This window comes from Lagenorhynchus albirostris, chromosome 14 (assembly GCF_949774975.1).
Source record: "Lagenorhynchus albirostris chromosome 14, mLagAlb1.1, whole genome shotgun sequence".
Taxonomy (NCBI): domain Eukaryota; kingdom Metazoa; phylum Chordata; class Mammalia; order Artiodactyla; family Delphinidae; genus Lagenorhynchus; species Lagenorhynchus albirostris.
The window spans coordinates 16,690,967-16,711,526 of NC_083108.1; the positions used below are offsets into that span (position 1 = coordinate 16,690,967).

A 20,560-nucleotide genomic window follows, 5' to 3' on the forward strand; every position below is an offset into this window, starting at 1 on the left:
TTTGCTCTGTTGTTGGGCTCAGAAAATAAGCGCTGGAAGGAACTATTTGAGATCATCTGGTCCAGACTCATTTTATGGATGAGGAAACTGAGGCTCAGAGAGATTAAACGACTGACCAGCACCACCTGTGTTTAACAATATCGGTTGAATCTTTCATATACTGAAGATCAAATTGGTGGACCACTCTTTGAATATCCTCCTCATGCAACCCGGATCCCGGAAAGTGTGGATCTTTGAGTTTCACCTCAAGCATGGCCTCTGGAATGAAGTCTTCCTTAAGCCCCCAGTTTGGAGTCTGAACTCTTGGCCTCTCTGATCTGCAGATAACTTGCTATTTGTCTGTGAGTCCTATCTCCCCTAGTACATTTTCAGCAAACTCTTTGCTTCATCTTTGACTTTCCTCCATTCTTATCGCAGAGACTTTTCCATAGCAAGTGAGCAGTAAAATTCTGCGGAACAGAGTTTCTGGTGTAAGGGACGGTGCTTCAAAGCGCCCAGACACCAGCTAGCAACCAGGCACGTGAGTCCAAAAGTTCCAATTACACCGCACCATTCGCACGCCGCGCCCTGGCTCCTTTTGACTCCAAACCCGTAAAGGTGAGGGCGTTTGGTTTCAGCCGAAAGCCTGCTTGCTGCAATTACAGGATAAGTTTCTCGAAGTCTTTTGGCGCTGTCTCTTCCCCCGCCCTCCGTGCGGCGAACCGCGACGCGCATTCGGTGACCGGTCCCCGAACGTGACTTGGCATCGAGAGGGTACAGCTCCCCTTACCGAGGGAGCTCAGGTCCCGGGCGAGCCGCGGCCTCGCCAGCTTTCCGGGCTGGCGCGGTCACCGACCTCAAGCGGCGGTCAGACTGGCCGAGGGTGGCGGCGAAGTGACGCGGGGCTGGCGGGGCGGGGTGGCAATCGCGTCCCCAGGGAGGCGGGAGCGTCCGGGGAGCCGAGAGCGGGCCAGGCGAGGCGGGAGACGCGCTCGGGGCACGGCCTGGGTGACCCCCTAACGCCGGGGCGCACGAGGGCACGGGGCTCGACCTGGGTTGCGTCTGCCCGTGCCGGGGCTCGCCGTCCAGCTCTTCTCCGCCCAGGGGAGGAACAGAAGGAGGGCCGACGGCCGGGCCCGCCCCCAGCCCCAGCTGCGGCTGCCAGTAGGAGACTAGAGGCAACACCCGGGAGCGGAGAAACCAGTTTGGCTGGTCTCGCGGAGCGGAGGGAAAAGGGCGGCCGCAGAGGAAGGGGGCGCGTACGCGGGGCGGGGGCAGGCGGGGAGCCACTGGAGAGCTGCGAGAGCCGGAGGAGCCTCCGCCAACTGGACACGCTTCCCGGGGCCCCGGGCCAGCCCCGTGCGCCATGAAGCGCTAGCGCTGCGGCCAGCGCTGGGGCCGGGCTGGCGGGCGGCGGCTGCGGGCAGGTGCGCAAGCGAGCGCGCGGATAGGCGCGCACCCGGCGGATGCCCCAGTCGGGGCCCAGCGAGCGCCAGGTAAGGAGGGGCGCGGCGCCGGGACCCCTGATCTGCCGCACCCCGCGGGCCCCGCAGGTCCCCTGGCCGCCCGGGGGCGGCGGACTCCGGAGAACAGGGATGCAGTGGCAGCAGCTGTCCGCGCCCTCGGGCTCCTGAGCCCGTAAGGGTGGGATTTGGGTGGCGGTGCCGGGAGCCTTCGCTGCCTTGGGGATGGGGAGACGCAGCTGGTGGGGCAGGCAGCACTGTGGAGAAGGCCATGGGCTTTTCACCTGCGGGAGGAGAGGGAACTTGCGGGAGGTGTTTGGGTTCTTCTTTCGTTTGCTACGCTCAGGTCCGGGCTTAAGTTCCGAGGGGCAAGCCTGGCAGGGCCTGTGGGTACTTGAGGAGCGCCGCTGGTTTCCCTGCAATATCTGTCGCCCCTCTGGAAGTCCCTCTTGACAGGGTTCTGCTGGTGGCCCCTTTGGGAGCCGATGCAAACGCGTCCGAAAAAAGACCTTTGGGCCGAATGCACCGGCAGCACCTTCAGGGAGGGATGGAGGGTGAGGTCGCCCCCACCAAGCCTACTGCGGGACCAGGAACCCTCCAGACATCTTCCGAGGGCCTGAGTGCAGGTTGGGAGGTGATGCGGAAGAGGGGTACATTTTTCCCCGGTGATTGTAGGGTCGTATCCGCCAGCTCCCATGGCACTGCCAACAGGCCATCTCCTTCCCTCCCCAGTTTGATGCCTGGCGCTGTCACCTCGCTCTGGGCGTGCGGAGTGGCAGCTTGTTGGGGGAGGGGTGTTGCAGGGAATGGCGAGTGTTTTAACCCCCCCACTTCCCCACTCCTCCCCAGGTGAGGGAAGAGCTTGTAATTGTCCGCCCAGCTTCTCCGGGGAGTGTAAGCGCCTGGTCCCCGACGAGGGTGGGGAGGGGAGGCTTGGAACACTGATCAGTAACAGCTGTAGGGGAGGACGAGGGTGCTGAGGGGATGCAGAACGGCGGAGGAGGTTCGATACGCGCGGGGAAAGGGAACCCGAGCTCCATTTCTGCTTAGTGACCCCCTCAGCCCCGCCCGAACCCTTCGTCCTGCCCGCGAAGCCCCTGGCGCGCTCGAAGTCCTTGGGTAGCTCCGGACGCCGCCAGTTTCCCCTCCCGGAAACGGCCCGCCCTGTTGGCTTAAGAAAAGTTTCTCTCCCATCTTCCTGGTTGCATTGCCTTCACATCTCTGCCTTCATTCCTCGAGAATGAAATGAGACAACACAGGCGGAGTACTGAAAGACCACCCAGCACGCGGTAGGCTCCAGAGGAAGGTTAACTGCTTTTAAAAACAAAAGCCAAAAATGATGTGTGATAAAATCTCCAGTGATGGTCAACACAAGGGCAGATTAAAAGAGAAAACAGCACAAAATATGAAGTAGAAGTTCTATTTCATGTCTGGGGAGTACTTTTGTATTGGACCTAAAATGCCATTCATTAATTCCAGGCCTGTTTTTGAAGCCCTTATTAAAACCTATTATAAATGCATATACTGTGCAAAAGGTGATGAACGGTTATTAGCTGTCGCTTGTTACTTTCTGGGGGAGAAATCTGCCTGCCTGCAGTTATTCCTCGGAATCCTCTTAATGGTATTCATTAGGTAGTGGAGGCTTCCATGTTCTAATGTTAGGTGAGAAATCTTAACCTCTGTTCCTTTGCCATTTTATGGTGACCGTACATTCATAATTTTTAGGATTTCTTTGGTCTGTTATTGGGGGCCAAACAAGACTCAGACAGCTTAATACTAGTGAACGGAAATGCCATCTGCGTGAAAGCGGCCTTGGCCACTTTCAGGTTCTCTGTTTTTTATTTTAAGGAAAATGCATATCGGTATGCACTTATTACTTGTTAGTGATAGAAATAGGAGGGGTTTTCTGTTTGCATGTTTTTGGAATTGAGCCTTTAAAATAATGTGAAAACGTGCATGTGTAAGTTGTCTGCAGGTGTAAAGCGAGTTGAGGACTGGCTCTGTTTCACCTGTATTTTTCTGTGGTCTTGGCAGCAACAGCACTGACCACATGCAGCTGTGGAATGTTTCTTGCCCTATCTGTTGCCCTTTCCCTCCTCCTTTTTTCTTTTTCCTTCCTTCTTTCTCTGTTTTCTAAAGCAAGGAGTCGTGGAAAACATATGGATTTAGATCCCCACAGGTTTCAGTTCTTTTACTTTAAATTGTATTTAATGCTTGCAATTTATTCTTATTTATTTACTTTAAAAACTGTATAACCTTAGACGAATTCCTAAATTTTCTGAATTCACTCATTTGCTGGAAAAAATATTTTTCAGCCTCCTTGGGTTGCTGAGGATTAAATGAGAGAACAGGCGAACCTTCCTTACACATAATAGGTGTTCGAATGTTGCTTTCTTATTTTCTTTATTAAATGGATATTTAAAAAAAATTAGTATGATGCCCAGATAGTTGGTGTATTTTAAATATTTTATTGCCTTACTGAAGTTTGAATTCAATTTTAGTGTTTCCTAAACATTCATGGAATCCGGGTGATCCTTATAACTCACCTGGGAGAGATTTTAATCTACTAGTTACCTTTGCTCTTTAGTTTCAATCATTGTAAAAGAAGCCTGCACTCTTACGAATGCAGAGGAACTTGCTTTTTAGATACCAGAACAAGTTTTATGGGGTCTGTTCGTGTCCCATGTCTGTAAAGAGAGGTGCCTTTACAATTTCTTAGGCACTTAATTTTAGAATTTGCTTCTATATCTGCTTCTAGATTAGTCTCCTGGGATGTGTTTTTTTTTGGTGTCTTTAGGTATCTTGTGAGTTTTCGGGTCTGTTTGTTGGCATTGTTCAATTAGATTAATTGCATTCATGCCTGTAGGTGTTGTTTTGTTACTTATTAAGATAAGTAAAAATTCATTTGCTACCAGAAGAGTTTTAATAACACGAAAAGAAGACAGGTTTATTCTGTTAAGCAGTTTACTCCCAGATCCCCATCCCTGGGCCCAGCTATAAATAATATCCAGTCCAAGATCTTTTGAGGTCCTGTGTCACCGAAGAGCTGGCGTTATGGAAGAAGAGTCTGGAAGGTATACACACACACATGCACATCAGTGTGTGTGTGTGTGTGTGTGTGTATGTGTGTATAAAAGTCTTGTTTCTCATTTTTATTAGAAAACAAAGGATTTTTTATCATCTGATTATTTAGGAACATATTAATACTTTTCCTAATTCTTCTAAATGTGTTGCATGTTAAAATAAATTGTCACCAAAACCATGCACAATGGGAACTATGTTTGATAACTGGTCCCATGGAGACTGAACCCTGAGGCAGCAGTGAGGGGTTAGTAGCAGGTGCTTTGGAGTCCTGTGACCTGGCTTGGAATCCAGGCCTCACTGCTCCCTAGCTGTATAACCCAGGGCAAGTTATTAGTACTTAACTGATCTAGCTTTAGTTTCCTCATCTGTAAGATGGAATAGTAATAGTACTATCTCAGAGCGTTGTGTGCTGAGTTCCAAATGAGAGAATTTATCTAAAAGGGCTTAGCACAGAGCTCAATTAAAAGTAGTCAGTATTATTACTGTTGTGTTGTTGATATCTCTCAGCAAATATTTATGGCTCATGCAGCCATTGCCTTTCTCCTAGACTATGCGGGAAATGGGAATCACTCTGTATGTTAGTATTCATTTAGCAAACATAGGTGTCTGTTTGCACCAGGCATTGGTAAGAAAGAGTCCCCTGGAGCAGGGGCGAGGTTCTGAACTTTCAGATCCAGGGCTTGGGTTCTGGAACCCAAGTGTCTGGGGAGTGGCACGAAGGACCAGGGCGCTTAGTGACCTAGGGATGTGCTCACTCAGTCACAGCCACGAGGGGAGGCTGCTCCCAACGGGCATTCTATCCTCCTGCAGAGTGGAGGGAGGCCCTTGGGACATACTGAGCACTGCTGGGTCTCCTTTCCCCCCACTTCCCGTCTGCCTTTCATCTTCCTCCCCTCTGTACTCTTGTATTAAAAAAAAAAAATTAGGGCTTCCCTAGTGGCGCAGTGGTTGAGAATCTGCCTGCCGATGCAGGGGACGCGGGTTCGGGCCCCGGTCTGGGAAGATCCCACATGCCGCGGAGCGGCTGGGCCCGTGAGCCATGGCCGCTGAGCCTGCATGTCCGGAGCCTGTGCTCCGCAACAGGAGAGGCCACAACAGTGAGAGGCCTGCATACGGCCAAAAAAAAAAAAAAAAATTACTCTTCCCTGTTCCAAACTTGGGAGTTTCTGAACCTTGAGTCTTTTTAAAGGATCGGTACTTTCTGCATGGTTTCTGAGTTGTGGCACCTGGTAAGCATCGCTAATGACAGAGACCTTTGCTACAGTCCCACCCACCCACCCATCCACCCATCCACCCATCCACCCATCCACCCATCCATCCATCCACCCATCCATCCATCCATCCATCCATCCATCCATCCATCCATCCATCCATCTATCCATCCATCCATCCATCCATCCATCCATCCATTCATTCATTTAAAACAATGGCTTGAAATCTTCTCCAGGCACTGTGCTGGGGATTACCCACTTGCTTCACGGAAGCCTGCGGGATTCACAGAGGGCCTGAGTCGTGTTTTTTTCTCTTTTCCTCTTTGGTAAGCAAGTAGATCTGGTGTTGCCTTTCTTCCTGATCTGGACTTTGTCCCTCTCTGCCTGGAGAGGTGGTTGTCTTAGACCATGGAGGGTGGCCCTGGCCGCTCCCAGTTCTGAAGCTCTGTGTTCATTATCAGTCTGCAAGTCCAGTGAATTTGCATTTAATAAAGGAGAGCTGGGCCTGGAGGCTATGACAGATCAGTGGTAGGAAGCTGGCTCTCAGTCTTGGGGAAAGGACTCCTGGGGTTGGGGGGTGTCAGGTCACCCCGGTTCTGGGGCCATCCTTCTGTGGTGATGACACCTCCCCCTAGCGTGACCGAGAAGCCTGGCACTCCTCACTGAGTACGCGTGTAGCCTGACCTTTGGCTAGCAGCTCTGGTCTTTATTTACAGGGCTGTCATTTATGGCTTTGTCTCTTTGCTGTGTGGCTTTTGTTCACCAGAGTTGAGGTTTGCTTGATTTAGAGCAAGGCAGCATTTGAAACCAGTTTTCTAACCTTTACTCAAATTGAATTGAGCTGGAATAGCCTCATCGGAACAACTCGGGCACCAAGCATTATCCGCTTACAGTCTCTGATCGCCCGTTCTTGCTGTTTGGGGAAGTTGCCATGAGTTGGATGCATTACTTATTTTATAAAGTGTGATATGATTTGTGGACAAATCTTGACTGTGTCTTCTTGGGACACAGTGAACTATTGAGACTATTCTCTAAGATCAGAGATCTGTGCATCCAGGAGAAACATTTAACACTCTCTGTAAGAAAACAGCCATTTGACTTTGGTGGTTGAAATAGTCACTCCTGTGGGGAGGCAGGTCGGGGTTTATATATTTCACACTGGGAAAGAGTGGCCCTACCACCATATTGGAAACACATGTGTGGGCCTCTAAGCCAGGCACGGGCAGATGCTCTATAAGCTCAGAAGTTTTGTTAAAACAATGAAACTAAGAGTGTAGCCTTCTTCAGCTGCTGAGATGGTGAGAATTAAATGAAAATCTATGCTCTGTTTTTGGTACCAGAACAACACTGGGAGGTGAGGAGGTTCCTCATGATCTCGTTCTAGTGCAGAAGTTTATTTCATGGGCCTTTTGTTTTAATCATGGTAAAATATTTATAAAATTTGCCATTTTAGCCATATTTAAGGTGAATTCAGTGGCGTTAAGCGTATTCACAGTATCTTGCAGCTCTGCCGCTATCCATGTCCAGAACTTTTTCGTCGTCCCATTTGGAAACTCTGTATCCATTCAACTGTAACTCCCCATTTCTCCCTCCCTGTGGCCGCTCATAGCGTCTGTTTGTCGCCGTGAATTTGGCTGTTCTGAGGTACCTCATGTACGTGGAATCATACAATATGTGTCTTTTTGTGATGCTGATTTCACTCAGCATAATGTCCTCAAGGTTCATCCTTGTCACAGCATGAGTCAGAATTTCCTTCCACTTCCTTTTCAAGGCTGAATAATATTCCACCGTGGGTCTGTATCCCACATTTTGTTGATCCATTCATTGGTTGAGGGGCATTTGGGTTGTGTCCATCTTTGGCTATTGTGAATAATGCTGTTGCAGGCATGGGCCTATGAGTATCTGTTTCTTCACGGGAGCTGTTGAGATCTGATTCAGTTTTGTGAGATTCATTGTTCATAGAACATGGTTAAGATGGGCAGGGACATGTAGTATTTAATATCACACTTTCCTCCAAAACATCTTGGAGATAAGAACAGGAGGAACTGCAGGGAGGCTGGTTACCTGGAAGACACGTGAAGGGCGGCCTCATTTCTCATTTTCACCTGCAGCTGCTCTGACGAAGCTGGTGGTCCTTTAGCGTATCATCACGTGCTGGCCTGCAGTGTGGGTGATACTGTGCTGTGTGCTGGGGTGGGCGTAAAAGCTCATGAGACCTGGCTGCACCGTCTGGAGACCCATGCAGACCACAGCTGCCTTCCAGGGAGGATATTCTCTAGTGGAGGCAAAAGTCCTTAACTTTCCCCCAGAACTGACTTGAATGAAAGATAAAAAAAATTGATTTTGGAGGAAGCAGGGTTAGAATGAGAGAAAAATTGATATTTAATGTCTGAAAAATGCAATACTTAAAAATCAGATTGTTTTCTACCTTAGGGTACAATCCATGGTTTATTTATTTATTTATTTATTTTGTGGTATGCAGGCCTCTCACTGTTGTGGCCTCTCCCGTTGCAGAGCACAGGCTCCGACGCACAGGCTCAGCGGCCAAGGCTCACGGGCCCAGCCGCTCCGCGGCATGTGGGATCTTCCCGGACCGGGGCATGAACCCGTGTCCCCTGCATCGGCAGGCGGACTCTCAACCACTGCGCCACCAGGGAAGCCCCACAATCCATGGTTTTCAAGATAGGCTTTGAAGAAAGGCAAGAGATCACTAATAGACTGTAGGATGACAGAATCATCAGGTGTTGCATCTGTGTACTAATGTGCTTCTTTGTGGAGCAGGATAAAACCAGAACCCTTTCGATCATGATTAGATGTCAGTCTATTAGGCTAAAGACATCTTAATCTGTATTTTCTAGAGAACAGTAGACTCTTTTGTTTGTTTGCAGTATGCGGGCCTCTCACTGTTGTGGCCTCTCCCGTTGCGGAGCACAGGCTCTGGACGCGCAGGCTCAGTGGCCATGGCTCACGGGCCCAGCCGCTCCGCGGCATGTGGGATCTTCCCAGATCGGGGCACGAACCTGTGTCCCCTGCATTGGCAGGCGGACTCTCAACCACTGCGCCACCAGGGAAACCCGAGAACAGTAGACTCTTTATGTGAGTTTTTGCTCATACGGTGCCCTGAAAATTAGCCAAGATAAGGATATTTAAAAAGCAAGGCTTTTTTTTTTTAAGTAAACACACACACACACACACACACACACACACACACACACAGACAGACTTCAAACTAACCCCAAATATCACCATTCTTGGGTATCATTCCATCTTCCTATCCTGTGCCAATCCCAGCCACAAAAAGGTATTAATCTCTTGGTGGTTTGATACTTCGTCTAGCTCAATTTGAGATTGTTTAGAATGTTTTTTTAAATCACTCTTAGCCTTTCCCCCTTACCTAGAGAAACATGGTGAAAATTCTCAAAGGTCCATTTGAGAACCTCAGACTCTTGAGTGGTGACATAGTAGCATCCAGTGTGTCCTGGATCCTTGAGATCACTCGGACCAACACTCTTTTTTAAAGCTGAAGAAAGTTTGCTCAGACCCTGTACTCTTAGTAACTGCTGGTCTCATTTCCTGAGTTCTAGCGTCTTGAGTGGCTAGAGAAGTAAACTCATGGCTTCTCCCAGGGAATTTCCTGTCTCCTTAGTCAATTCACAGAGTGGACCCTCCTCCTTAGCCTTTAAAGTCCAAAACAAACAGCTAGCTGGCCAACAGATACTTACGAAGCACATCCTGTGCGCCTGGCACTTGGCATCTGTTAGTCAATCAAGGAGCTAAAGAGCCTGCCCTCAACGAGCTCACGTTCTAGAGAGGGAAGGGAGACTGTGGATAATAAATAGGTAAATTACATGGTATTTTTGAAGATTGGTGCTGCAGAGGATAAAGAGAGAAAGCTGGACAGGGTAAAGGAATTGGGAGGGTGTGCAAGGGGGCAAGATGCAGTTGGAGAGTGGAGAAGGTGGTATCTGGGTGAAGGCTCAGCAGGGAGAGGGTGAATCACAAAGATCTGGGGGTGGGGAGAGTGTCCCAGGCAGAGGGGACAGATGACTCGGTGCCTGGCTGGTGTGATGCAGGCAGTAGTTGGCTATTCCTCCAACCTGTGAGTGGGGGAGGGCGGGGCATGGGGAAGACAGAGCAGAGAGGTGGGGAGCCCCATCGTGCAGGGCTTCCTAGCAGCAGAAGGATTTTGGCTATGACTGTGCAAGATGGTTTGAGGGGTGGGGGGGAGTCGGTGCAGGCTGTCGCCCATTGGAGGGTTGTGGTCTTTCATTTGACTTGTATTTTAAATAGTCCTTCTGGTTGCTGTGTGGAGACCAGGCCAGGGAGGGCTCTTGGGTTGGGAGACTAGTTAGGAGGCTAAACCAGGTGAGCTATGTTGGAGCCTGGGACCAGCGTGAGACGTCTGAGAGAGAGAAGGTTGTGGATGTTTTTTTAAAGGTAGTGCCAACAGGATTTCCGGACAGATTGGATATGGGGTGTAAGAGAAAGAGGAGGCAAAGATAACTTTCCTGGCAGAGCTTGGGCTGCAAATGGAAATCTGAATTTCAAAACGCTGTAAATTCAGTGTGCTCAGATCACTCATACTAGGTTATAAAGAGGCTCTTCAGAGGTACACATTTATATAAGGTGTTGGTTCAGAGAACTTCAACAGAGAACTTTGTTTATCATTAGAGCATGTTCTACCTTGCTGGAGGGAGAGAGGAGGTGGTGGAAAATGATGATTTCCAGGAAGCAGAGGCTTTTGCTTGTATTGGAAGGAAGATGGTCTGTAACCAACGGGGTACGCGGGGCCAGGAGGCCTCCTCTGTAAGAGAAAAACAGGCTGCCCCTGCAGGCCAGCGGCCAAATTGCAGGCAAGGCTGTGATCCCTGCCCCACTCCTCCCAACCTTGCCATGCATTGTCTAATTGGGAAGGCAAGCGTTTTCCAGCCTGCAAACTCAGGCAGGCCACCCCCATCTCCAGACACACAGGTTATCTTTTTTCAAACAGTTTTATCGAGATATAATTCATGTACCGTACAGTTCATCCTTTTACAGTGTACAATTCCATGGTTTTTAGTATATTGATGGAGTTGTACCGCCATCACCACAGTCTATTTTAGAAGCTTTTCATCACCCCGAAAAAGAAGACCCGTACCCTTTAGCTGTCACTCATATTCCTTCTCCCCTTAGCTCCTGGCAACCTCTACTCTCCTTTCTGACTCTCTGTATTTGCCTACCTGGACATTTTATATAAAAGGAAGCATAAAACATATGTTCTTTTGTGATTGACTTATTTCACTTAGCATAATGTTTCCTTGGTGCTTTGCTTAGTGTAATTGTCCACGTTGTAGCATTTATCAGTATTTAAGTTCTTACTTAATTGCTGAGTATACAAGTTACTTTTGCACATGAGGCATTCTTGAAAAGAATACAGGAAATGGAAATGTATGTTAGTTACAAATAGATTGACTAATGTTAGAAAGGGAATTGTTTGTGCCCAGAGAGCTAAATATGTCTCTGTGAAGGGGTGTGTGTGAGTGTGTGTGTGTGTGCATGTGTGCGTGCACACGCGCATGTGCATTAATTTGTTATCTTTCATAGCTGAATACAAAGTACGTGGGATTTGTGAGTGAATCTGAAGACTAGTGGCTTTCTAGTGACCTAATGATTTTCTTTCATTTAAAACGTCAACATTTGCTTATTAAATGCCCACTACACTCCAGCTCCCGTGCTAGGTCCTAGTGGTTAATTCTAGGACGAACAAAACAGACAGGGGCTGCCCCCTTGTGACACTTACGGGCTTGTTGCGGGAGAGGTGGCAGGAGTCGATATTGAACAAAATATTGAACAAAAGAGATATGAAACAGACTGATATTAGAATTAGAATCTGTAATAAGCACTTAAAGGGAAATAAGACATGACTGAGAATAACGAGGGCTGACTCTAAAATGTCCCCAGAGGAGCCCAAATGGTCGTGGAAGGATGGATGGATAAACACAAAGTGGTCCATCCATACAACGGAATACCATTCAGTCTTAAAACAGAAGGAAATTCTGACACACACCACAACATGAATGAACCTTGAAGACGTTATGCTGCCTGACATAAGGCAGACACAAAAGGACAACTACTTGTACGATTCCACTCATATGAGGTACACAGAATAGTCAAATTCATAGAGGCAAAAAGTAGAACAGTGGTTACCAGGGGCGGAGGGAGGGGGAATGGGAATTGTTGCTTAATGAGTACAGAGTTTCAGTTTGGAAGGATGAAAGAGTTCCCGAGGTGGATGGTGGTGGTGGCTACACAACCGTGTGAATGTACTTGATATCACTGAACCGTACTCTTAAAAATGGCTAAGATGGTAAATTTTATGTTGTATATATTTTGCCACAATAAAAGATTTAGCCCAGGAAGATCTCTTGGAGGAGAACATTAAGTTGAGACCAGCCGAGGCTTTTCCTGGTCCAGCCCGTAGGAGCGGCATGTGCAAAGACCCTGTGGTGAGAGCTTAGTGCTGTGTCCTGGGAACTGTGAGAAGGCCAGGAGAGCTGGGGAGAAGTGACAGTGGGGCTAAGAAGCATGGGGTGAGGTAGGCAGAGACCAAGCTGATAGGAAGTCATTGATGTATTTGTATGCAGTGGAGTGCCATGATTTGATTTCTGATTTCAGCTGAAAACTCAGCTGATGTGGAGAATGGGTGGGGGGGGGGGGGGACAAGACCAGAAGCAGGGAGGAGACCAGTTAGGAGGCTGCTGCAGTGGCCGAAAGAGAGAGGTCACGGGGGCTTGGGCCAGGATGACAGAGCGGAGGTGAGACGCAGAGGGCGGGAGCTGCATTTTAGAAGTGGAGTCTCGGTCTTGGTGATAGATCAGATTCGAGGACCTCACGGAAGGGAAGGAGCAGGTGATTCTCAGGTTTCTAACATAAGGGATGGGAGATAATGATGTCAGAGACAGAGGAGCAGGCTGGACGATTAAGAATTCAGCTTTGGTCGTGTTAACTTCCAGTTGCTGGGACACCCAGGAGGGGCCAGAGGTCGAGCTCTGATAGATTCAGAAATCTTGGCTGGAGACACGTAACCTTGGGAACCAGAAGCGCAGAGTTGGGTATGACGATTTCTACAGGGACGTTGGAAACCTTATGAAACCAGTGCTTGCCATCCTCGGGGTCAGCCTTTTAATTTTGGCCTTTTTTTGTGAAATCATACATTCGACTATTTTTTAGTGCCAATAAAGCAGTGAAATTTGAGGAAAGAAAGCAGCTGTGCAAATGCTCTAGCCCTGCTTTACGGACAAGAATGGCAGTGGAAGCCTGATACAGTATTGCCTAGTTGGCAGGACCAACACACAAAATGTTTGTAGCAGACGCGGGAAGGGGCCAGTTGTATATTTAATGGGAACTCGCTAAAGTCAGGGAACTTCTCATGGACAGTAGGGTATTTAACATGGCTTGTGTGGCCTCGTCTAAAAACCAAGTCATGGGGCTCCCCTGGTGGCGCAGTGGTTAAGAATCCGCCTGCCAGTGCAGGGGACCTGGGTTCGAGCCCTGGTCTGGGAAGACTCTACATGCCGCGGAGCAACTAAGCCCGTGCGCCGCAACTACTGAAGCCCGGGCGCCTGGAGCCCGTGCTCCGCAAAAAGAGAAGCCACCGTGATGAGAGGCCTGCACACCGCAACGAAGAGGAGCCCCTGCTCGCCGCAAGTAGAGAAAGCCTGCCCGCAGCAACCAAGACCAAACACAGCCCAAAAAACCACCCCAAATCATGCTTTTTAATATGTGTATAGGGTGTATGACAAAATACACCTAGATCCTTCCCTCCTCTACCTCTGCCTCAGTTGGTCTCCACTTAAATGTGATCCTGAGGTTTTTACTTTATGTCTTTGCTTGTTTTCTGGTCTGTTGCAGGCACCATCTTTAGACTAACTCTGAGCCTGCCATGTTTGCACACGTCCTTAGTGATATTCAAATAGCAGGGTTATTAGTATTTAATAACCCTGGTATTGTGGTAGACTCTTTTAAAGCAGGGGCTATTGTTTAAGGAGGAAAGCACTCAGCGCAAAAGGAAAAAGGATGACAGTGAAATATTTGATCATTAAAATGCTTTCCGTAGAAAAGGAACGTTTTCATTCCTGCAGTTAATAGTGCAGTTGCTGCTGCTAACTTTACCTGATAACAAATGTCATTTCCCTTTTTACCCAGAATTCTACTGGGACAGAGCACAATCCCTCTGTCTCAGGGTCTCTGCATATGCTGTGTTCTTCACCTGCGACCCTCTTTCCCCTCCCCCCTTCCACCTGCTGACCAGGTGCTACTTCCTCCTGGAAGACTTCCTGCTGCTTCACGCTCCCAGGTCAAAGTGAGGGGCCCCTCTTTTGCTCCAGTCCCTCTCCGTACGTTCCTCTCCCAGCTTGGATCACGCCATCTCAGAGACGGTGGCTAGCTTTTATTTCACATGCCAACTTGGCTTGATGTGTAGTAGTTGCCTAGATACTGGTTTTCGAAGTATGGTCCCAGAAGCAGCAGCAGCATGAACACAGCTGAGGGTCCCACCCAGACTTACTGAATCAGAAACTCAGGAAGTGGGACCCAGCATTCTGTGGCTCAACAGAACTTCCAGATGGTTCTGATGACGCTCCAGGTTGAGACTCACTGGCCTAGAGGTATTGGATGAGTAGGATTCCAAGGCAATGTCCAGCCATGGCAGGGAGGAGTGTGTTAGGATTCCTTGGTGACGACACCTCAAGCAGGCGAGAAGCAGGAAGGATGCGGCCCAGGGGTGTGTCATCCGCCAAACTCCATGGTGATTGCTGGTCTGTTTGTCTCTTGCATGAGGTTGTCACCTCGGTGAGCAGAGCCCCTTTTTAAGGTTCACTCATGTTGTAGCCCGGCCCCCAGCACAGTGCTTAAATTGTAGGAGCTGTTCTAAATACAATTACATCTTAAGTATATTAAGTTGGTTGTTTTTGCAGTGACCCTGGGATAAAAAGAACCCACTATAGCCTGATCACATGAATTTTATGGCTTTCGTTCTTTTAGAAAGATGCCAGATGAGGCTAACCAAGATCTTGGACCTTATTACTTAGCAAAGTAGTCACACACAAAAATAGATATTTTAAGATTTTGGCCCCGCCTTTTGTAACTTACTGCCATTCTTTTGCAAATGCCACATAATACCGGGGCTGATTGTTAGTTGGCTCCTATTTGGGAAAAATGGACTCTTGTGACATCTTGGTCCGGGTGAGAGATCTTTTTACTAATGATACTTGGAAACTTCTAGATCATTCTATAACTCTGAACTAGAAAATAGTTGCATCCAAGGGAAAACAGCGAATGCCTACATCCACTCACTGTTCTGGTTTGGGTTTACGTTATTGTCAAAAGATAATGAGTTTTCAGGACCTGGAAAGTCTTTTGGGGTTAGTATAACAATTGTTTTCCATGAGATGGAGCAAAGTGAAGCTTAATACTCGGGCTGCTTTTATTCAATCAATTTTATGTGCTTGTCCACAAAGCCAGGACATGAGAAAGTTGACATGATTTGTGGGACACTTATCCTGGGTTGGCTGTGAATATGTTGAGACAGAAACAGGCACCAGGTTTATTAAAAACTTTGCAAAAATATCCCTGACCTACTCAACCAGAGGTGATTTGGGCCCCCAGGGGGCATTTTTGGTTATCACAACGTAGGGGATGCTACTAGCATCTAGGGGTTGAGGCTGGGAATGTTGCTAAACAGATGATGCACAGGACAGCCTCCACCGTGAAGAAGTCTCCCACCCAGAGTGTCAGTAGTGCCAGGGCTGAGAAATCCTGCTGTAAATGATGGACAGGCATGATCATAAAATGCTGGGGTTCTGCAGGACTCAGTCCCAGGCTTGCTTCCCCCTCTACGAGGTAATCACCTCTATTTCTTTTGTTTTTAATTTCTTTTTTTTAATAAATTTTTATGTATTTATTTTTGGCTGCTTTGGGTCTTTGTTGCGGTGCGCGGGCTTCTCACTGTGGTGGCTTCTCTTGTTGCGGAGCACGGGCTCTAGTCGCGCGGGCTTCAGTAGTTGTGGCACGTGGGCTCAGTAGTTGTGGCACACGGGCTTAGTTACTCTGCGGCATGAGGGATCTTCCCAGACCAGGGCTCGAACCCATGTCCCCTGCATTGGCAGGCGAATTCTTTTTTTTTTTTGAGTGTATACAATACTTTTTAATATATTTGAAAGTTGTAAGACCATCACAACAATCAATTTGAGAGCATTTTCATCACTCCCAAAGGCAGGCAGATTCTCAACCACTGCGCCACCAGGGAAGCCCAATCGCCTCTATTTCTATGGCTTTAAATACTATTAATGTGCCGATTTCTGCTGACTTTCCATTACAGCCAGCTTTTTCTCCCTGCCAGCCTGTTCCCTCCACTTGAGTATCTCTTGAGAGCACCCACCCCAGACACAACACATCCAGCACTGAACCCCAACCAGTTTAGAAGACGACTCCTCTCTAGCTGGACTTGAGCTGTGACCCCTTTCTCTCCCACACGACAGCACCTTGACCTTCATTTCCATTCCATCTCCAAGATCTGTTGCTTCTACCTCCAGAAGATCTTGAATCCACCTGGTTCTCTCCACCTGCCACCCGCTCCCTCTCCTGGACCATCCCACGAGTCTCCTGACTGATGCCTTTCTCCATTTTCCACCTTCCAGCCCAGAGCAGCCATTCACCCCGAAGCACGTCCACACCCGCCTGCAAAAACCCTTTTGTAGCTCAGCATTGCAGTTACAAGAGCATTTACCTCGTTTCCATGGCTCGCCAGGCCCGGCCCTGCTTCCTCCCCGCTAGGTCTGTTCTCATCCTACTTCAGTTTCTGTGAGGAGCCCTTTCCTGTCTCAGCACCTACACATTTGTGGCTTTCTCACCTGAAAAACTCTTCCCCTGAATGAATCCTCATCTCTTGCTTTTCGGCTCAAGTGTCGTTTCCTCAGAGCGTTCTCTGACCACCCTAATGAAATAGGTCTCTCCCAATGTATGCCCTCTGCTCTTTTTCTCTTGTACTCACGAGCGTAACCCTTTATTTATCTGTGGGATGACTGGTGTGCTGCCCTATGAGCCTGGAAGCTTCTGTCCTGCTCACTGTAGCTCAGTGGCTGACAGAGTGGCCGAAGCTTGTGGTTTGATGACTATCAGTGGAATGTTAGTGGGTGGGGAGTGAATGGAGACCAGCCTGGAGGGGTGAGGGAGGGGTGCGTGAAACTTGAGGCTATGGGGGCACAGAGGAGGGAGTTACTAGCTCAGTTTAGGGGTGTTCAGGAAGGTTCCCAACAAGGGGTTACATTGGAGGGCCACCTTGAGGAATGATTTGGGTTCCTCAGAAGAATGACTTGGGAAATAATAAAAAGTTCCGATTGGGGTGGGGGTAATACTGGAAATTAAGTGGATCTTAAAGAAAATCCGGTGCCTGATTGTGCCCACCCATGGCTGGGATGGACCTTCCAGAAAGTGGCTACTTCTACAGTGTAGACCAGCGGTATAGTGTAGACCAATGGCTTCTCAAACATGAATGCACAAGTGAATCTCCTGGGGGTTCTTGTTAAAAAGTGGATTCTGGGGCTTCCCTGGTGGCGCAGTGGTTAAGAATCCGCCTGCCAATGCAAGGGACACAGGTTCGAGCCCTGGCCTGGGAAGATCCCACATGCCGCGGAGCAGCTAAGCCCGTGCACCACAACTACTGAGCCTGAGCTCTAGAGCCCGCAAGCCACAACTACTGAACCCGTGTGCCACAAACTACTGAAGCCTGCATGCCTAGAGCCCGTGCTCCACAACAAGAGAAGCCGCGACAATGAGAAGCCTGCGCACTGCAACGAAGAGTAGCGCCCGCTCGCTGCAACTAGAGAAAGCCCGCGCGCAGCAACAAAGACCCAACAACAACCAAAAATAAATAAATAAATATTTTAAAAAAAGGGCTTCCTTGGTGGCGCAGTGGTTGAGAGTCCACCTGCCGATGCAGGGGACGTGGGTTCGTGCCCCAGTCCGGGAAGATCCCACATACCGTGGAGCGGCTGGGCCTGTGAGCCATGGCCGTTGAGCCTGCGCGTCCGGAGCCTGTGCTACGCAACGGGAGAGGCCACGGCAGTGAGAGGTCCACGTACCGCAAAAAAACAAAAAAGTGGATTCTGGGTTGGTGAAATTCTGTAATCCTCATGAGCTCTTGGTCATGGAGATGCGGCTGGTTGCAGACCTCACGTTGAGTAGCAAGGACACCAAGGATGGGGAGGACCAGGTACGTTGATGAAAGAACAACAACCAGGGACCTTTGATAAATGGTAGAAAAGATGACTTCTGTGTTTTCTCCAATACTTAATTTTCTTTTAGATTTTCCTGTGAATCGTGTCAAGAAGTATTTTATGGCTTCATTTTCAGCATCTACCAGCTGTATTTGATACCTTTAAAGTTCTTATTTTACATGGGCCTGCCTGTATGATTAAAAGAAATAGAAACATAAAAAAGTTGTTGTTTTGAGACAGATGCATCCATCCTGTTTTATGACTGTTATCCTTTTCAAAGAACCACAATAAATACAGTAGTACTTCTCTAAGACAGGAATTCACTTAAATATTATTGTCTCCATGCCTTCATTCCTCCAGGTGCACTCTTCCCGCTGTAATCTGACCATTATCTATTTTATTCCTTCTCTGTAGGGCATTTTTAGCCCAGACAGTCTGTTCTCCGCCACCTGTCATGCTTCTGGGCATCACCCCCCTGCCCTGTCAACCTGTGTACCTTCAGAAAAGACAAACTAGTATTAATCTAGGCCAGTCATCATTCAGAGGCTAAATCTGTTTTCCTTAAAGGACCACGTTACAGTCCAGACTGAAACAAGTGGATTTCATGTTCTCTGGAGCCTTCCTTGAGATGCATAAACCAGAGGTGACTGAGGAGTTGTCTGTGGGTGGGAGCCTGCAGCCCATTCTTGGCTGTGCTAATACATGAGGTGGTCAAACTTGGCTACAGATTAGAATCACTTGTGGAGCATCAACTATATTGATGCTGAGATACTGGTCACCCAACCGGGGTGCACCTGGCGTCATTCTAACCCGATGTCGAGGCAGAGAACTGCTTGGATGCTCTAAGAGTCTGCTGTCTATGGGGTATCTTTTAGTGTATCAAAAACTCACTCAAGTTTATGGAAATGTCTAGATATAAACATTGGGGGAAGTGATTGAAATAACTGAGTGGAATAACTCCAAGACATCGGACTGGATTCTGAAAAGCATCAGCTTGTGAGTGACCTTGATTCAGTCACTTAACCTCATAGCTAAGGTCTGTGTAGTGATTTGCTGATTACCAAGTACCTTCACATGCTGGACATTAGTTTCACAGGAATTCTAAAGGGAGGGCAGGGCACTTTTTTCCCCTTTGCACTTTCTTGAAGGAACACAATTCTTTATTGCTTAAGGTTCAGCTTCAGTGTTCTTCTGGCCTGGAGCCCCTCCCGGGTACTTCCCAGGCTCGGTCAGGTACCAGGCTGGGTCAGGTATGACTTCTTCAAGCTCCCACTGCATCTGAGGCTTGCAACCCTCTCCTCCCCTTACCATATTGAACCATAATGATCTCTGTGATGGTTTCTCTCCTCTTGAGGAGACTGTCATCATATCTTATTCATCCCAGTGTCCATAGCCTACTAGGCATTCAATAACTGTTTGAAGATTTAGGTAATCCATTAATCACCACTGTACAGATGGAGACACTGGGGCAGGGGGGAGACTCAATACAGGTCCAGCACTGTCACCTCCCCTAACCTTTCTGAGCTCCAAATTCCTCTTGTAAAAATGAAGAGTTTGGACATTCTCTCTAATAACCCTTATGGCTCTAAAATAGGTGGTTCTGTTTTAAGATCTTAACTACTTGATAGTGTTATAAAAACTCAACAGAGCTCTTCAGATGGGTATGAAAGCCTTGAGAATAAAAGAGTAAAGAATATGATCAAAATAACTCATCTGTTGGCAAGAACGGAAATTCATTATTTACATTTTAGCCTAGACCAGGAACCTGGTCCTAACTCTGTACATCAATACAATCTACTTTCCCAGGAGTTTGAGAAAGTAGACACTCATGGGTCCTCGCCCTTTTCTTTTTCTGACGGTCCCCAAGTGATTTGGAAACAGATCAGTCTGAACTGAAGGCCTGCCTTTTGCGGTTCAGGAGGTCGCTCACATCTGACCAGCAGTGGTTATGTGAATGGTCTGTAAGTCTGTTTAATGAATTTTAACCACCTGGCTGACTGTTTGCACAGCCAGCGTTGGCCAGGCCACATAAATCATGATTGCATTGCTGAGACAAGGAAGTTGTCTTCTGTCCAAATCATGATGGAATCAGGGACGTGGCTGCTGAAACTGGACTCTTGACCACTTAGAAATCATCTCCTAATCAGGGGGAGGGGGAGGGGCAGGTGAGCTGGAAAAGGAAATGTGAAGCCACATCTTTCTCTTAGGATAAAACCGTTCACAGGAAAAATAAGTTTCTCACATCTTGTGTGCAGTATTATTGCCATCAGGCAACCCCTTTGGCTAAAGCCAATGAACAGACTTTCAGGGCTGTAAAATGGGAGGAGTAGGCAAGTGTATCTGAGAGTTTAAACGAAGTAATTTCTCTGGCCTGGGGTATCGCTGGCAAACTCTTATAAAGCCCTGTTGCCAGTGTCATTGTGACTCTTCCGCCCACCCACACATCTTCCGAGTTTTCTTGGTCTTCCCCCCAACCCCGCCCTGAATTGGAAGCCAGCCTACCATAGTTGAGCAGGATATAAGATCTGACTCTTTTAATTGTTATATTCCCGAAGCTGTTCATATATGT

The 20,560-nt window shown here is 48.2% G+C and overlaps 1 protein-coding gene across 2 annotated transcripts in view; it reads left to right on the forward strand.

Moving 5' to 3' along the window:
- The first annotated feature begins 1,317 nt into the window (after positions 1 to 1,317).
- Positions 1,318 to 20,560, forward strand: part of ATP8B1 (ATPase phospholipid transporting 8B1) — a 113,403-nt gene continuing 94,160 nt past the window's right edge. For both annotated transcript variants that reach the window (XM_060121187.1, XM_060121189.1), the window contains exon 1: positions 1,318 to 1,475. The gene's annotated coding sequence lies outside the window, so the exon portion shown is untranslated. The remainder of the gene's footprint in view (positions 1,476 to 20,560) is intronic.